The sequence below is a fragment of the Triticum dicoccoides genome, chromosome 3B (genome assembly GCF_002162155.2).
Source record: "Triticum dicoccoides isolate Atlit2015 ecotype Zavitan chromosome 3B, WEW_v2.0, whole genome shotgun sequence".
In the NCBI taxonomy this organism is placed as follows: domain Eukaryota; kingdom Viridiplantae; phylum Streptophyta; class Magnoliopsida; order Poales; family Poaceae; genus Triticum; species Triticum dicoccoides.
The window spans coordinates 232662439-232676959 of NC_041385.1; positions in this window are offsets into that span (position 1 = coordinate 232662439).

A 14521-nucleotide genomic window follows, 5' to 3' on the forward strand; every position below is an offset into this window, starting at 1 on the left:
CATGAAGACACTCAAACAAATAACAAGGAACCAGATAATGATGTTGAGATAGAACCAGTTGTTGATCTTGATAACCCACAACCCAAGAATAAAATATATGATAAAAGAGACTTTGTTGCTAGAAAACACGGTAAGGAAAGAGAACCATGGGTTCAAAAACCTATGCCTTTTCCAGATGAAGAATTTGAACGCTTTGCTGAAATGCTGAGGCCAGTCTTTTTGCGTACTCTCTTGACTGATATCTTAAAAATGCCTCCTTATGCAAAGTACATGAAAGACATCATCACCAATAAGAGAAAAATACTCGAAGCTGAAATCTCCACTATGCTTGCTAACTATACTCTCAAAGATGGAGTACCTAAAAAACTTGGAGATCCGGGACTACCAACTATACCTTGCTCCATTAGAAGAAACTATGTGAAAACTGCTTTATGTGATTTGGGAGCTGGTGTTAGTGTTATGCCTTTCTCTTTATATAAGAGACTTTATTTGAATAAACTCACACCTACTGAAATATCTTTGCAAATGGCTGACAAATCAACTGCTATACCTATCGGTATTTGTGAGGATGTGCCTGTTGTTGTTGCTAATGTTACTATTTTGACTGACTTTGGTATACTTGAGATGCCTGAGGACGACAACATGTCAATTATCCTTGGTAGACCCTTCTTGAATACTGCAGGGGCTGTTATTGATTGTAATAAAAGTAAGGTCACTTTTCATATCAACGGTAATGAGCATACGATGCACTTTTCGAACAAACAATTCCAAGTGAATGGTATTAATGTTATTGAAAAATCTACAATAATCACTATTGGAAGTTTCTAGCTACCTCTACCCACTGTTAAAAATAAATATGAAATTCTTATTATTGGGGACATTCATATCTCGTCAAGGTAACTTAGTGATTTACGAAAGTTCTTCAGTTTCATGCTAATCTAAAGTGGTTGTTAATAAGACTTGATCAACCTTAACAAAGGATCATTTTTGAGAGGTATGAAGTTGATGAATTTAGTAAGGACTACCTTCTGTCTCTACCTTTTCTTTTCTGTTTTTGTTAGTTAAATAAAATAAAATGCCATGTTTTGTCTGTTTTCTGAATTTTCCGTGCAGTAAAAATGACCCAAAAAAAAGTTCTCAGAATGCTCTGAAGATTAAATACAATTTTTCTTCTGAATATTTAAGAATTTCTGGTGCAAATAAATATCAGAGGGAGGTGCACCAGGTGGACACAACCCACCTGGGCGCGCCAGGACCCCCAGGCGCGCCCTGGTGGGTTGTGGTCCCCACGTGGTCCCCCTCACTTACCTCTTCTTCCCACATCACCACATTCCTCCAGGAAAAAATCACCATTGGTCTCTCTCTCTCATGTTCTTGCTCCCGAAACCGCGGATTTCGATCTCTTTGCTCGAAGCTCCGTTTCCGAAACTCTTTCAGGGAATTATTGCTTGGTATGTGACTCCTCCATGTGTCCAATTAGTTTTATCTTTAGTGGTTTATATTTTGAATAATTAGCTACTCTTGGTGCTGCTGTAGATGAGCTTGCATGTTGAATTCTTAGAGTTCTAAGTAGTTTGAATGCTTGTTATGGCCTCTATACATCCCTATGAGTAGTTGCTTACGATTTTGTGAAGTTTTGTTGAGAAAATTTAGTGGACTAAAAATTTCAGAATTTTGTTCATAGGAAAAGGATGAGTTTCTTTAGGAAGTTTGCTTCCAGGAAGACCTCCAAGGGAGTTATTGGGGAGTCATCTGACAATGATCTCCATACCTAGAGGTTGGCGGAGTTATGGCTGTGCGAACGGCCGCACAATCTGTTCATGGAAGGGACTGGAATCCTTCAAGAGTTTGCACAATACGCTGATAATACCGGCCTCACCGACTTCATCGCAGCTGAATGCAAATAGTATCATCTCCTCACAAATTCCTTAGTGCAAAATTTTCCTTTCCATTCTAGGAATATTCCCCCTCAGGTGCAGTTTAATTTATATGTTGAAAACCATCAGATACCACTTACTGATTGTGACATATGCATGCTTCCTTCTGATGGTAGTTTGGTAGAGCCTAGGCCCATAGAGTTTGATGGTTTTTATCGTACTCTGACAGTGGGGGATGAGAGAGGGGTATCGGATGTCACCGCTACTAGCTTACATTTTTCGGCTGTACATTATTTTGCTCTATTCATTGCAAAGTGCTTACTTGCCAGAGAGAAGGTAGGTGCACTTAGCGCCCCAGACTTTGTTGTTTTACTCGCACACTTTATGGAGACAATACTTATAGATTGCGAGCTATTGTGGCACGCTGCCTTCACATTAACAGATCCAAGGGTAAAATACATGGGGGCATTTACGCTACTCGCTTGGCGACTCACTTTAACGTTTAGATACGCCAGCATGATCATCCTTTGCCCAACGTTTACCTAGATCGAGAAGTTATGGAAGAGAGTTTATTGTTGCTGATTACCCTGATATTCCTATTCCTTACAACTTAGTTTTCAGTGTGAGAACTCGTGATATTATTTCACTGTCTGCACCTGCTTTGTTTGATCATATTACAAGGGGCGGATACATGATTATGCCTAAGGACATTGTCGCTTACCGGAACAACCTGGCTGCAGCACAGGAGGATCCTTAGCAGTGGGACCCTCAGGTGCCTGCTCCCCAGCACTTCAACATAGGGCCTCATGGCTTGTATGACTGGTGATTACCAAGTTAGGCCAAAAGCCTAAGCTTGGGGGAGTACGTATTTCCACCGACATTACATTCATGTTCACACATTTCATTCCAGTTGTCGGTGTTCACACTTTTTCATTGTATTATCCATGTTAAATTTATTTTCTCGCTTTCTTCTTGTGTGTTTGAAAAAACTTTGAGAAAATCCAAAAACATATTTCTTGTTTCTTTAATTTTTCTTTTAAATTGTTGTAGCACTAAAAATAAAACCAAAAATATTTCCTTGTTCTTCTTTTACTTGTTAGGAGCTTTCCGTGTAAATAGTTGTTCTTGTTTTTTCTTTTCCCTTTTTATTTGCTTGTTTATTAAAAACCAAAAACTCCAAAAATATTTGAATGTGTTTCTCTGAATTTCTTTTCTTTTTATTGAGTCATACCGAGGAGAAGACCACGATGAAAATGTTGAGTGGCTCTCATTTGAATTATTGTTGATCTAACGAAGATCCCATATTACCTTGTCTTCTCCTTTTTGAATAAAATGTTTGCAGATTCCATCTTAGTCCACAACACTCTTGCACTATTTTTATTTTCAAATCGTTCGGTCATGCAAGTGAAAGGCAATAATGACGATATTCGATGAACTGGCCGTGGCAGAGAGAAACGGGTATGAACTCGACTTGTTCTGTTTGTGTAAATATGCTTAACCTAGTATCCATGATTTAGCCTATTATGATCAAACATGTTTGCAATGACAATTAGAGATTATAGTTTCTCATGCCATGCATAAGTAGCTAGGAGTGGATAATGATTTATCTTGGATGTCAACATTGCGTTAAAATGATTGTGATGTAGTATGATGATATGGTGTCCTCCTATGAATGTTCGAGTGGCTTGACTTGGCACATGTTCACGCATGTAGTTGAATCAAAACCAACATAGCCTCTATGATATTTATGTTCATGGTGTTCATATCCTACTCATGATAGTATCCAATGTTACTTATGCATAATGCATGTTCATGACCGTTGTTGCTCTCTAGCTGGCCGCTTCTCAACCTATTTGCTAGCCTTTGCCTGTACTAAGTGGGAATTTTGCTTGTACATCAAAAACCCAAAACCCAAGTTATTCTAGATGAGTCCACCATACCTACCTATATGCGGTATTACCATGCCGTCCTAAGTAAATTTGCATGTGCCACCTCTAAAAACTTCAAAGAAATATTTTTTGTGTGCCTGGATTGTTCATAGAGCGACAGGAGGTAGTTGGTATCTTCCATGCTAAGCGGGTTATTCTCAGGATGGGTGTTTATTCACTCACCATTGCACGAGAAAAGGGGCGGTAATAGGGATTCCTAGTCCCAAATTGCAAAAGGAACTTATAATAATCAAACAAAAACTCCTATGGAGCAATAACCTTTACTTTATCGCTTGGGAACTGCTACTAATGTGTTTAGCATGGAAGATATTGATAACTGATGGTCGCAAAGTAAACAAGAAGGGTGCATGTCTCAAAATTTCATTTACCTCTGTTTTAAAAACTTGAGCTCTAGCACCTCTGCAAATCACTGCTTCCCTCTGCGAAGGGACTATCTATTTACTTTTGTGTTGTGTCATCACCTTCTCAAATAAGAGCCAGAACCTGAGAGCATTGTTGTCATGCTGATGCATTGTGTGTATCTAATGTTGGGTGCATCATGACTGGATCTTTTGTACCATGAATTAGAATGTTTAGTCGTTGCTTGAACTTTGGGGGGGTGCTCTGCATTTATTTTTTGCGGTCCCAGACAAGGGCTAGCGAGATACCACTATTGTCATATTGCATCATGGTTGTTTTGACAATGTATTGCTATTGAGATGTCTTATTATTGCTCGGTACTTGATTATGTCATTGATATGAGTTAATATAATTTTTAAGAGTTATTGTCGACATGGTCAGTTATAATCTTTGCTGAAAACCTAGGTGCTATTTAAGTTTATTTATGAAAACAAGAGGAAAAGAGTTCAGAAAAGTTTTACTTTTTCACTTTCTGTTTATCAACTGAATTTCTTGAGGACAAGCAAAGGTTTAAGCTTGGGGGAGTTGGTACGTCTCTGTCGTATCTACTTTTCCTAACGCTTTTCCTCTTGTTTTGGACTCTAATTTGCATGATTTGAATGAAACTAACCCGGACTAACATTGTTTTCAGGAGAACTACCATGGTGTTGTTTCTTTGCAGAAATAAAAGTTCTCAGAATGGAACGAAACTTTTCGAGGATTTTTTATACAATAAAAGATAATTTCTGGAGCCAAGAACCACCGGAGGGGGCACCTCGGTGGGCACAACCCACCAGGGCACGCCACCCCCTCCACGCGCGCCCAGGTGGGTTGTCCCCACCTGGTGGCCCCGCAGACCCTGAAACCAATGCTATAAAATCCTATTTTTCCAGAAAAAAATCAGGGAGAAAGAATTATCGCGTTTCACGAGACGGAGCCGTCGCTGTCTCCTGTTCTTCATCAGGAGGCTAGATCCGGAGTTTGTTTGGGGCTCCAGAGAGGGCGATCTTCAATCTTCGTCATCACCAACACTTCTCCATCGCCAATTCCATGATGCTCCCCACCGGGAGTGAGTAATTCCTTCGTAGGCTCGCTGGTCGGTGAGGAGTTGGATGAAATTCATCATGTAATCGAGTTAGTTTTGTTAGGGCCTGATCCCTAGTATCCATTATGTTCTGAGATTGATGTTGGTATGACTTTGCCATGCTTAATGCTTGTCACTTTGGGCCTGGGTGCGATGATTTCAGATCTGAACCGTTTATGTTATCACTATTATATCCATGTTCTAGATCCGATCTTGTAAGTTATAGTCAACTACTATGCGTTATGATCCGGCAACCCCGAGTGACAATAGTCGGGACGACTCCCGGTGATGACGGTAGTTTGAGGAGTTCATGTATTCACCATGTGCTAATGCTTTGTTCCAGTACTCTATTAAGAGGAGGCCTTAATATCCCTTAGTTTCCAATAGGACCCCGCTGCCACGGGAGTGTAGGACAAAATTTGTCATGCAAGTTCTTTCCATAAGCATGTATGACTAGTTACGGAATACATGCCTACATTATATTTATGAACTAGAGCTAGTGCCATATCGCCCTAGGTTATGACTGTCTCATGATGACTATCATCCAATGAATCACCGATCCAATGCCTACGATTTTCCTACATATTGGTCTTGCTAAGTTACTACTGCTGCTGTTACTATCGTTACTGCTACAAAATCACTGCTATCACTGTTACCGTTACTATTGCTGCTACCACTGTTATCAAAACTATCATACTACTTTGCTACTGATCACTTTACTACAGATAATTAATCTCCAGGTGTGGTTGAATTGACAACTCAGCTGCTACTACGTGAAAATATTCTTTGGCTCCCCTTGTGTCGTATCTATAAATTTGGGTTGAATACTCTACCCTCGAAAATCGTTGCGATCCCATATACATGTGGGTTATCAATCAACACTCAAGGGCAGCTCGCGGAAATCTTCACCAAGCCTCTAGATGAAGCAAGATTTCGCGAGTTAAGGCATGAGCTAAATATCATTGATTTGAGAAATGTGGCTTGAATCTAGGCACACCCCACCACACTCTTCATTATATCTTGTTCTAGATGTAGGCATGGACATAGGGGGAGTATTGTTCTCTCAATGAACTCTCCCTCCCCCCATTATGCATAAATCGATAAAGTCTTTCACATTAGCCATAGTTTGATGGTACTTGTGCTTCAAAGATGAGTTTTGGTCATGGGCCCAAGGTTAAAATCTTCGCGGTGCCATACCTTTTCACTCAAACATAGGTGGTTTCGGCTACCGCCCTCCCCTCATGATCAACGGTTGTTGTTGAGGGCTTTGTGTGGGTTTGAGTCACTTGTTGTGTAGTTTCGTTTTCCCTTTCTCGTGCTCTTGAAGTGTCTCTTACCATTGTGGGGTCCTGTCATGTCCTTTTTCCTACTCCTGCCTGTTTTGTATTAGCGGTACTACCGCTGAGCCAGAATGGTACTACCGCTCTGGCCCATGGTACTATCGCGTGGGGAGTCGGGGCAGGGGGTATGAATCGGGGTAGGGGAGGTTTCTCTCCCCATACCCATCCACTCACCCCTCTCTCCTCTCTCCCTCTCAAACGACGAACAGGTAGAAGAGGGCAGCCGCCGGGCCGCCGTCTCCGGGACGTCTTCCGCGTTTTCGTCTAGTGGGATCGTTCCCCACCACTTCCTCTTGCCATGGATGCCGGAATTGCCCCCAATCTTCTCCTCGTTGGTTCTAGTTTTTGGATCTAAGTTTTAGGGCAATATCTAGTGCATCTTTTGATTTTTGGCCAAATTGGGTTATGAGTAGGACGTAGAAGACAACTAGAGTAGGTAGATAGAAGATTTAACCGCGAATATTTGAATTTGGCATCTCCGGTACTACCAGACCTCCTCGAGGCAGTTGTCAGCCCTGTTGACATCCGCCTCGAGCGGAACTACCGCTCCCCGAGCGGTACAACCGTTTGTGGAAGGTACTACCGCTGGGAGTTGCGGTACTACCGCTCAGGGATCTCAAAGTCAGTTGTTCTCCATTCCATCTTCACTCTTGTGGTGCTTTGTCTCTCTCTCTTGGCTTATGCAATTTGCCTCTTTCGTGGTTTTTGTGTGTGTGTTCCAGGTGGTAGTAGCTCCAGACATCAGGCTCGCCGCAAGAATCCTGAGTGTACCGATGGCTCCAAGTGCTACCGGTCTGCTGATGTGCCAGTAGGTAGCACCTTGCTAGAAGGTGGCAGTGCCAGAGAGGGGCTCCAATGAGCAGTCCAGATGGAGAGTTAAAGTCATTGCGACCAATAAGAAGGGGGTCAAGGGAGCCCATGAAATTTCTGCTTTGGAGTTTGGTACAAATTGCAAGTGCAATCCATACAGGGAGCCTCAGGATCCTTCACTTGTTCATCGCATGTTCTGGAACAAGTTTCAACAGTCTATCTTATATGATGTGTTGAAGGCTCTGTTGGAAAAGGCAGTGCCTAGGAGGCGCTTAGGCACGCCTAGGCACTAGGCGATGGCAAAACGCCTCGCCCAGGGCATAAATGGATGTCTAGGCAGTGCAAGCAAGGAATTGTCTACCCAAACGAGGAATCATTCCATATTGCACTGATATGCCAAATGGTCCATATTCCAATGGCCGTATGTGGCAGTTAACTTATTTGTATGCCCTGAATTAGTATTGACACACATATAATACTCACAAATACACCCTGATAGTAAAACTATATTACCGCCTAGGCCGTGACTAGGGCACTTAAGCACCGCCTAGGCACTAGGCGAAGGCCAACCGCCTCGCTTACGCCTACCGCTTTTTCCAACCTTGGGAAGGCAAAGAGGAATCTGTTTGTGAAGGTCAAGTCTGTTGATCTCTCTCACATGGAGAGGGACTTGCTGTACTTTGGGGCCACACTTCAGAGGTGCGAGGAGCTGGACATCAAGAGGATCATCTCTTTCAACAAGGATTTTGATGCTGGGCTTGTGGACCAATGCCACAGTACAGTTTGGGCATGATGAGGGCATGACCCTCACCTGGATGACCAATGGTAGGCGTCTGTCTGCTCCTTGGAAGAACTTTATGGAGTTGTTGTCATATGAAGACAAGGGCGCCCAAAACCCAGTTGGGTTTCGCCCTCATTGTGAGATCAATGCTACTCACAAGGAGGCTTTGTGGCAGTACTCTAGCAAGAAGGTGTCTGATACTGGACATGTCTCTTATGAGCTTTGGCCCTTTCTTTATATCATGCATAGGATCTTTAGGAACACTCTGTTCCCTCGTGTTGGCAATCAGGATCAGGTGCATTCCTTTCTAGTGGATCTCCTTATTTTCTGTCAGAAGGAGCAGGGCTCTCAGGAGGTGTTAGATGTTTCTCATGTTATGTGGTTGGAGCTTTGTTGTGTGATCTTGGAGCGCAAGTGCATCATTTATGGCCCTTATCTGATGTGGCTCATTGAGGAGACATGGGCTTCTACGTTTCCTACTGAGGAGCTTCTCACTGGAGACCTAATGTCTCATGATGTCTTTCAGCTGAGGCAGAAGGAGAAGTGGGGGATAACCGCTCCTGTCACACAAGAGCATGATAAAATTAGGTCTGATGATGATGATGATGATGATGATGATGAGCAGGACTATGAGCCTTCTGAGGAGCCATGAGGGAGTCCCGGACTAGGGGTGTCCGGATAGCCGAATTATCATCTTCGGCTGGACTCCTGGACTATGAAGATACAAGATTGAAGACTTCGTCCCGTGTCCGGATGGGACTTTCCTTGGCGTGGAAGGCAAGCTTGGCGATACGGATATGTAGATCTCCTACCATTGTAACCGACTCTGTGTAACCCTAACCCTCTTTGGTGCCTATATAAACCGGAGGGTTTTAGTCTGTAGGACGAACAACAACCATACCATAGGCTAGCTTCTAGGGTTTAGCCTCTCCGATCTCGTGGTAGATCTACTCTTGTACTACCCATATCATCAATATCAATCAAGGAGGAGTAGGGTTTTACCTCCATCGAGAGGGCCCGAACCTGGGTAAAAACATCGTGTCCCTTGTCTCCTGTTACCATCCGCCTAGACGCACAGTTCGGGACCCCCTACCCGAGATCCACCGGTTTTGACACCGACATTGGTGCTTCATTGAGAGTTCCTCTGTGTCATCATCTTTAGGCCCGATGGCTCCTTCGATCATCAACAATGATGCGGTCCAGGGTGAGACTTTTCTCCCTGGACAGATCTTCATATTCGGCGGCTTTGCACTGCGGGCCAATTCGCTTGGCCATATGGAGCAGATTGAAAGCTACGCCCCTGGCCATCAGGTCAGATTTGGAAGTTTGAACTACACGGCTGACGCCCGCGGAGACTTGATCTTCGACGGGTTCGAGCCACAGCCAAGCGTGCCGCACCATCACGATGGGCACGATCTAGCTCTGCCGCCGAACAGTGCCCTGGAGGCCGCACCAGTGTCCGCTCCGACCCTTAGCTTGGAGTTGACTGCGCCGATCGAGGACAGGTGGCTGGACACCGCCTCGGGGGCTGCTATCTCTACAATGATTGAGCCGAACACCAACCCTGTCCTTTGCGAAGCTCGCGACTCCAAGGTGCCGGACTCCTCTCCGGACTCCGAACCTTCCGCGCCCCGGCTAATCGAATCCGACTGGGCGTCGATCATGGAGCTCACCGCCGCGGACATCTTTCGGCACTCGCCCTTTGGCGAGATCCTGAATTCACTAAAGTCTCTCTCTCTATCAGGAGAGCCCTGGCCGGACTATGGTCAGGAAGGTTGGGATGCGGACGACGAAGAAATGCGAAGCCCACCCACCACCCACTTCGTAGCCACTGTTGAAAGTTTAAATGACGTGCTCGACTTCGACTCCAAAGACTTCAACGGTATGGACGATGATGTAGAAGACAAACATGAACCAGCAGTTATAGGGCACTGGACAGCCACCTCATCTCACGATATATACATGGTGGACACACCTAAAGGAAGCGACGATGAGGAACAACGGGACGTCACGAGGGATCATTCCCTCGAAAAGCAGTCAAAACGGTGACGTAAGCGCCGCTCAAAGTCCCGCCTCGACAAAGACAGCAGCCATGCAGACCCAGCCATAGAGCAGGGTGAACCGGTGGACGACGAACATGCTATCGAGCAACCGTCGAACAGGACAATCTGAATAAACAACCTGTCCCCGGCGAATATAACAGTCCGGACGATCTCACACCGGACAAGTTCTAGAGCAGAAGAACCTCCACGAAAGGCTCGTCGCCACTGCGCGTAGCCTGAAAAAGCAGAAACAGAAGCTCAAAACACCGGAATATGCACTCAGAATCAGATGGAGCAAAGTACTCAACACCGCAGACAAATACGGCGATAGTCGCCGAACAAAGAGCTACCCGAAGCGAAAACTACTGCCCGAATTCGATGAGGAGGCCATAGAGCCCCCGCAATCAAAAAACAAGGAGACCACTCGGTCGGATAGACGACCCCATGGTAAACATAGAGCGGCAAACGGCGCCGCACACAAGCCGGCCCGCAATCCGCACATGGATTCGCATAAAAAAGATGGCCCAGTTAGATCTATCTACGGGCCAAGAAAGCAAGCTCTAGTAAGCAATGCAACACATCAAGTATCCGAATACTACGGTACACCTAAATACAGGGGTGCCGCACACCCCCTATGTTTCACCGACGAGGTTTTGGATTATGAATTCCCAGCGGGATTCAAGCCCGTAAACATAGAGGCATACGTCAGAACAACAGACCCTGGAGTCTTGATCGAGGATTACATCCTCCACATACGCATGGCTAGAGGAGATGACCTCCACGCCATAAAATACTTACCCCTCAAGCTCAAAGGGCCAGCCCAGCATTGGCTCAAAAGCCTCCCCGAAAACACCATTGGAAGTTGGGAAGAGCTCGAGGATGCTTTTCGGGCAAATTTTCAAGGGACCTATGTCCGACCTCCGGATGCAGACGATTTAAGTCACATAACCCAACAACCCGGAGAGTCAGCCAAAAATTCTGGAACAAATTCCTCACTAAAAAGAACCAAATAGTCGACTGTTCAGACGCCGAAGCCTTAGCAGCTTTCAAACACAACGTCCGAGACGAATGGCTCGCCAGACACCTCGGCCAAGAAAAGCCAAGAACAATGGCCGCATTAACAAGCCTCATGACCCGCTTTTGCGCGGGAGAGGATAGCTGGCTGGCAAGATGCAGTACCAGCGACCCAAGTACATCCGAAGTCAGGGATGGAAACGGGAAACCACGACGTAGCAAGGACCAGTGCCGAACAAAGGGAAGCAGCCCGAAGAGCACGACAGTCAACGCCGGATTCAAAAGCTCACAGCAGAATCATAAAAAATGGCCCCCTAAGGATAACAGGGACGAGCTATCTAACTTAAACAAAATCTTGGACAGGGTATGCCAAATCCACAGTACCCCCCGGAAGCCTGCAAATCGTACCCACAGAGATTGTTGGGTCTTCAAATAGTCCGGCAAACTAAACGCCGAACACAAGGGGCTCGACACACCAAGCGAGGACGATGACGAACCCCACAAGCAGAGCACCGGACAACAAAAGAATTTCCCACAAGAAGTCAAATCAGTAAACTCACTTTGCGTGACAAAAGGGAAAAATAGAATGGCGCCCATAGATATACGCGCCATACGGCCTATCCCAGAGGAGTCCCGCCATTGGTTGTCAAAACCAATCACCTTCGACCATCAGGATTACTCTAGAAGTATCCGGAATGCAGGATGGACTGCCTTGATTTAGATCCGATAATCGACGGACTCCAATTTACACAAGTCCTAATGGACGGCGGCAGTGATCTAAACCTGCTATATCAGAACACAATCCGCAAAATGGGGATAGACCCAACCAAAATTCGCCATAGCAACACTTCCTTTCAAGGGGTAATGCCAGGCCCATATGCCCATTGTACGGGCTCTCTATTGCTAGAAGTTGTGTTCGGCTCACCCGACAACTTCCGCCGCGAAAAGCTAGCCTTCCACCTCGCCCCATTTACAAGTAGCTATCAAGCACTACTGGGGCGCGAAGCTTTCGCCCGCTTTAACGCAATACCGCATTATGCATCCCTCACACTTAAAATGCCCGGTCCACGAGGCATCATCTCCTTAAAGGGAAATATCGAGTGTTCCTCGAGCGCGGAAGATTGTGTGACTGCCTCGACGGCCACACACTAAACCGGCTTCACTAATCCAAGCACCTAAACAGGTCGTTCAGACCCCGGACACGGTTAGACGAGTCCGGTGTAAACATACAGGGGCTTACCAGCCACATAGCCCCGCACTAGGGGCTCCGTGCATATACAACAAGAGACAATAAAGCTCAATTTTATTCATTTTTTGAAACGTACTTTGTTTATTTAATATAACGTACATTTTCGCACGATCTTTTTCAACTAAGTTCCTCTCTTTTACAGATGAACACCGTGCAACACCCGTCCAGGATACGGCACAACGGAGACACAGGCGCAGACGTGCAGTAGGGACCCGTTGGAAGGATTCTTTTCAGATTAAGACCCTGCGTAAACCTTTTTTACTGTCTCTTGTTTATACACATCCCCCAGTTTCTTGCTATAACCGAGGAGGAGGCTGGCGTTTTGGCATGGGCCACGTCAGAATTTTGCGCGTAACTGGACACCAGGGGCTTACTACAAAGGGCGTTGTTCGGCCCGTTTTCATAAAGACCGAATACCTTAGGGAGTGTTCGGCGTCTCGAGTTAGGCCTTATATGCATCACCTCCGAATCATGTCTTTGGTCAAATGTTGGGTTTGCCCGGCTCCTGTGTTTTGCTGCCTTACGTTCCGCTCTATTGGCTAACGCTGCACCAGGAGAACTACTGCGATTGTGCCTCGGTTCGGCCAGGCGAGCACCTCAGTAGAGAAAGCCGAAAACTGACTGTCATGATATAGCGTGAGACTGGTCAACCACTCGATGACTCTATAGGATTCCTCCGCATTGACGAAGGGCCGTTTCCCCGTCAGGCACATATGCGCCCCGAATTCGGGTGAGCGCGGTGCCCTTAGGGGCTATATACACTAGTAGAAAAACACCTATTAGTACCGGTTCGTAAGGGCCTTTAGTCCCGGTTCATGAACTGGGACTAATGGGTCGTTACTAATGCCTCCACCCATTAGTCCCGATTCAAACACGAACCGGGACAGATGTGCCTCCACGTGGCCGGTCCGCCGAGCCCAGTTAGGGGGGCCTTTGCTCCCGGTTGGTGGCACCAACTGGGACCAAAAGTCCATGTTTTTTTAGAAAAGTGGCTGCTTTAGGGGTTTTGTGGGTTATTTTTAGGTTGTTATTAGCTAGCTAATAGAGAGAAGTGTCCTCTCTTATATCTTCGTCCTTGGTTTATCAACGCTGCTGCTATATATGTTCATTTCACCCGCTGATATAACATGCTCATGCATGCTCGCATCATACATCATCATATATATATATATATATATATATATATATATATATATATATATATATAATAACAAGTCCTACTAATATCATGCATCATCATACAACTTCTACTCGTTATTAATAATAAGTCATACGATCATCATCCTCATAGTCATCGAACCCAACCCTACATAATTGTTCTTAGCACATGATCATCAGTATCAGGTAGGACCTAAACACGTAAAATAGCATAAAACAATATAGCCCCTGACTCTCCATTATGAAGAATGGAGATCATCCTGTCTCCAATTCTTGCCCTTCGCTGCTTTTTGCTTCCAAGAAGCTCTTTACGACTGTCCATACATTTTTTCCATTCTTTGATTGTAATGTCTCCACTTCTTTTAGAAACCCGGTATGGACAGTTGATATTCGTAGGACGACCTGGTTGTATGTTCAAAACATGAAGGCTACCATGCGTATACATCAGATGAGGCACACAATCATTCGGGATTATCTGTTGAAAAACATAGTAATAACTTCGTAGTTAGCAATGATGTACTAGTTTTAGAAGTGTGCAAAAAGATGCACGGATGTTGTAATAGTAAAAAATAATCTTACCAGGGTATCTCCATGGTAGTTACCGTAGTTCAACACGTGCACTAGTGGCACGTATTGACCATAATGTTGAGGAGTTTGATTGTAGATATTGTAATTCTCAAGATCAGTACAAAATGCGACCAGATGATTTTTCTCCTGATAAGTTAATTCGGAGCCTTCGGTGTAGTAGGTTCTGTCTACCATCTTCCGCACATTCTTTGAAGAATGAAAATAAGATATCAATGGAGATAAGTTGTCAACTATATATTTTGAAATAAACA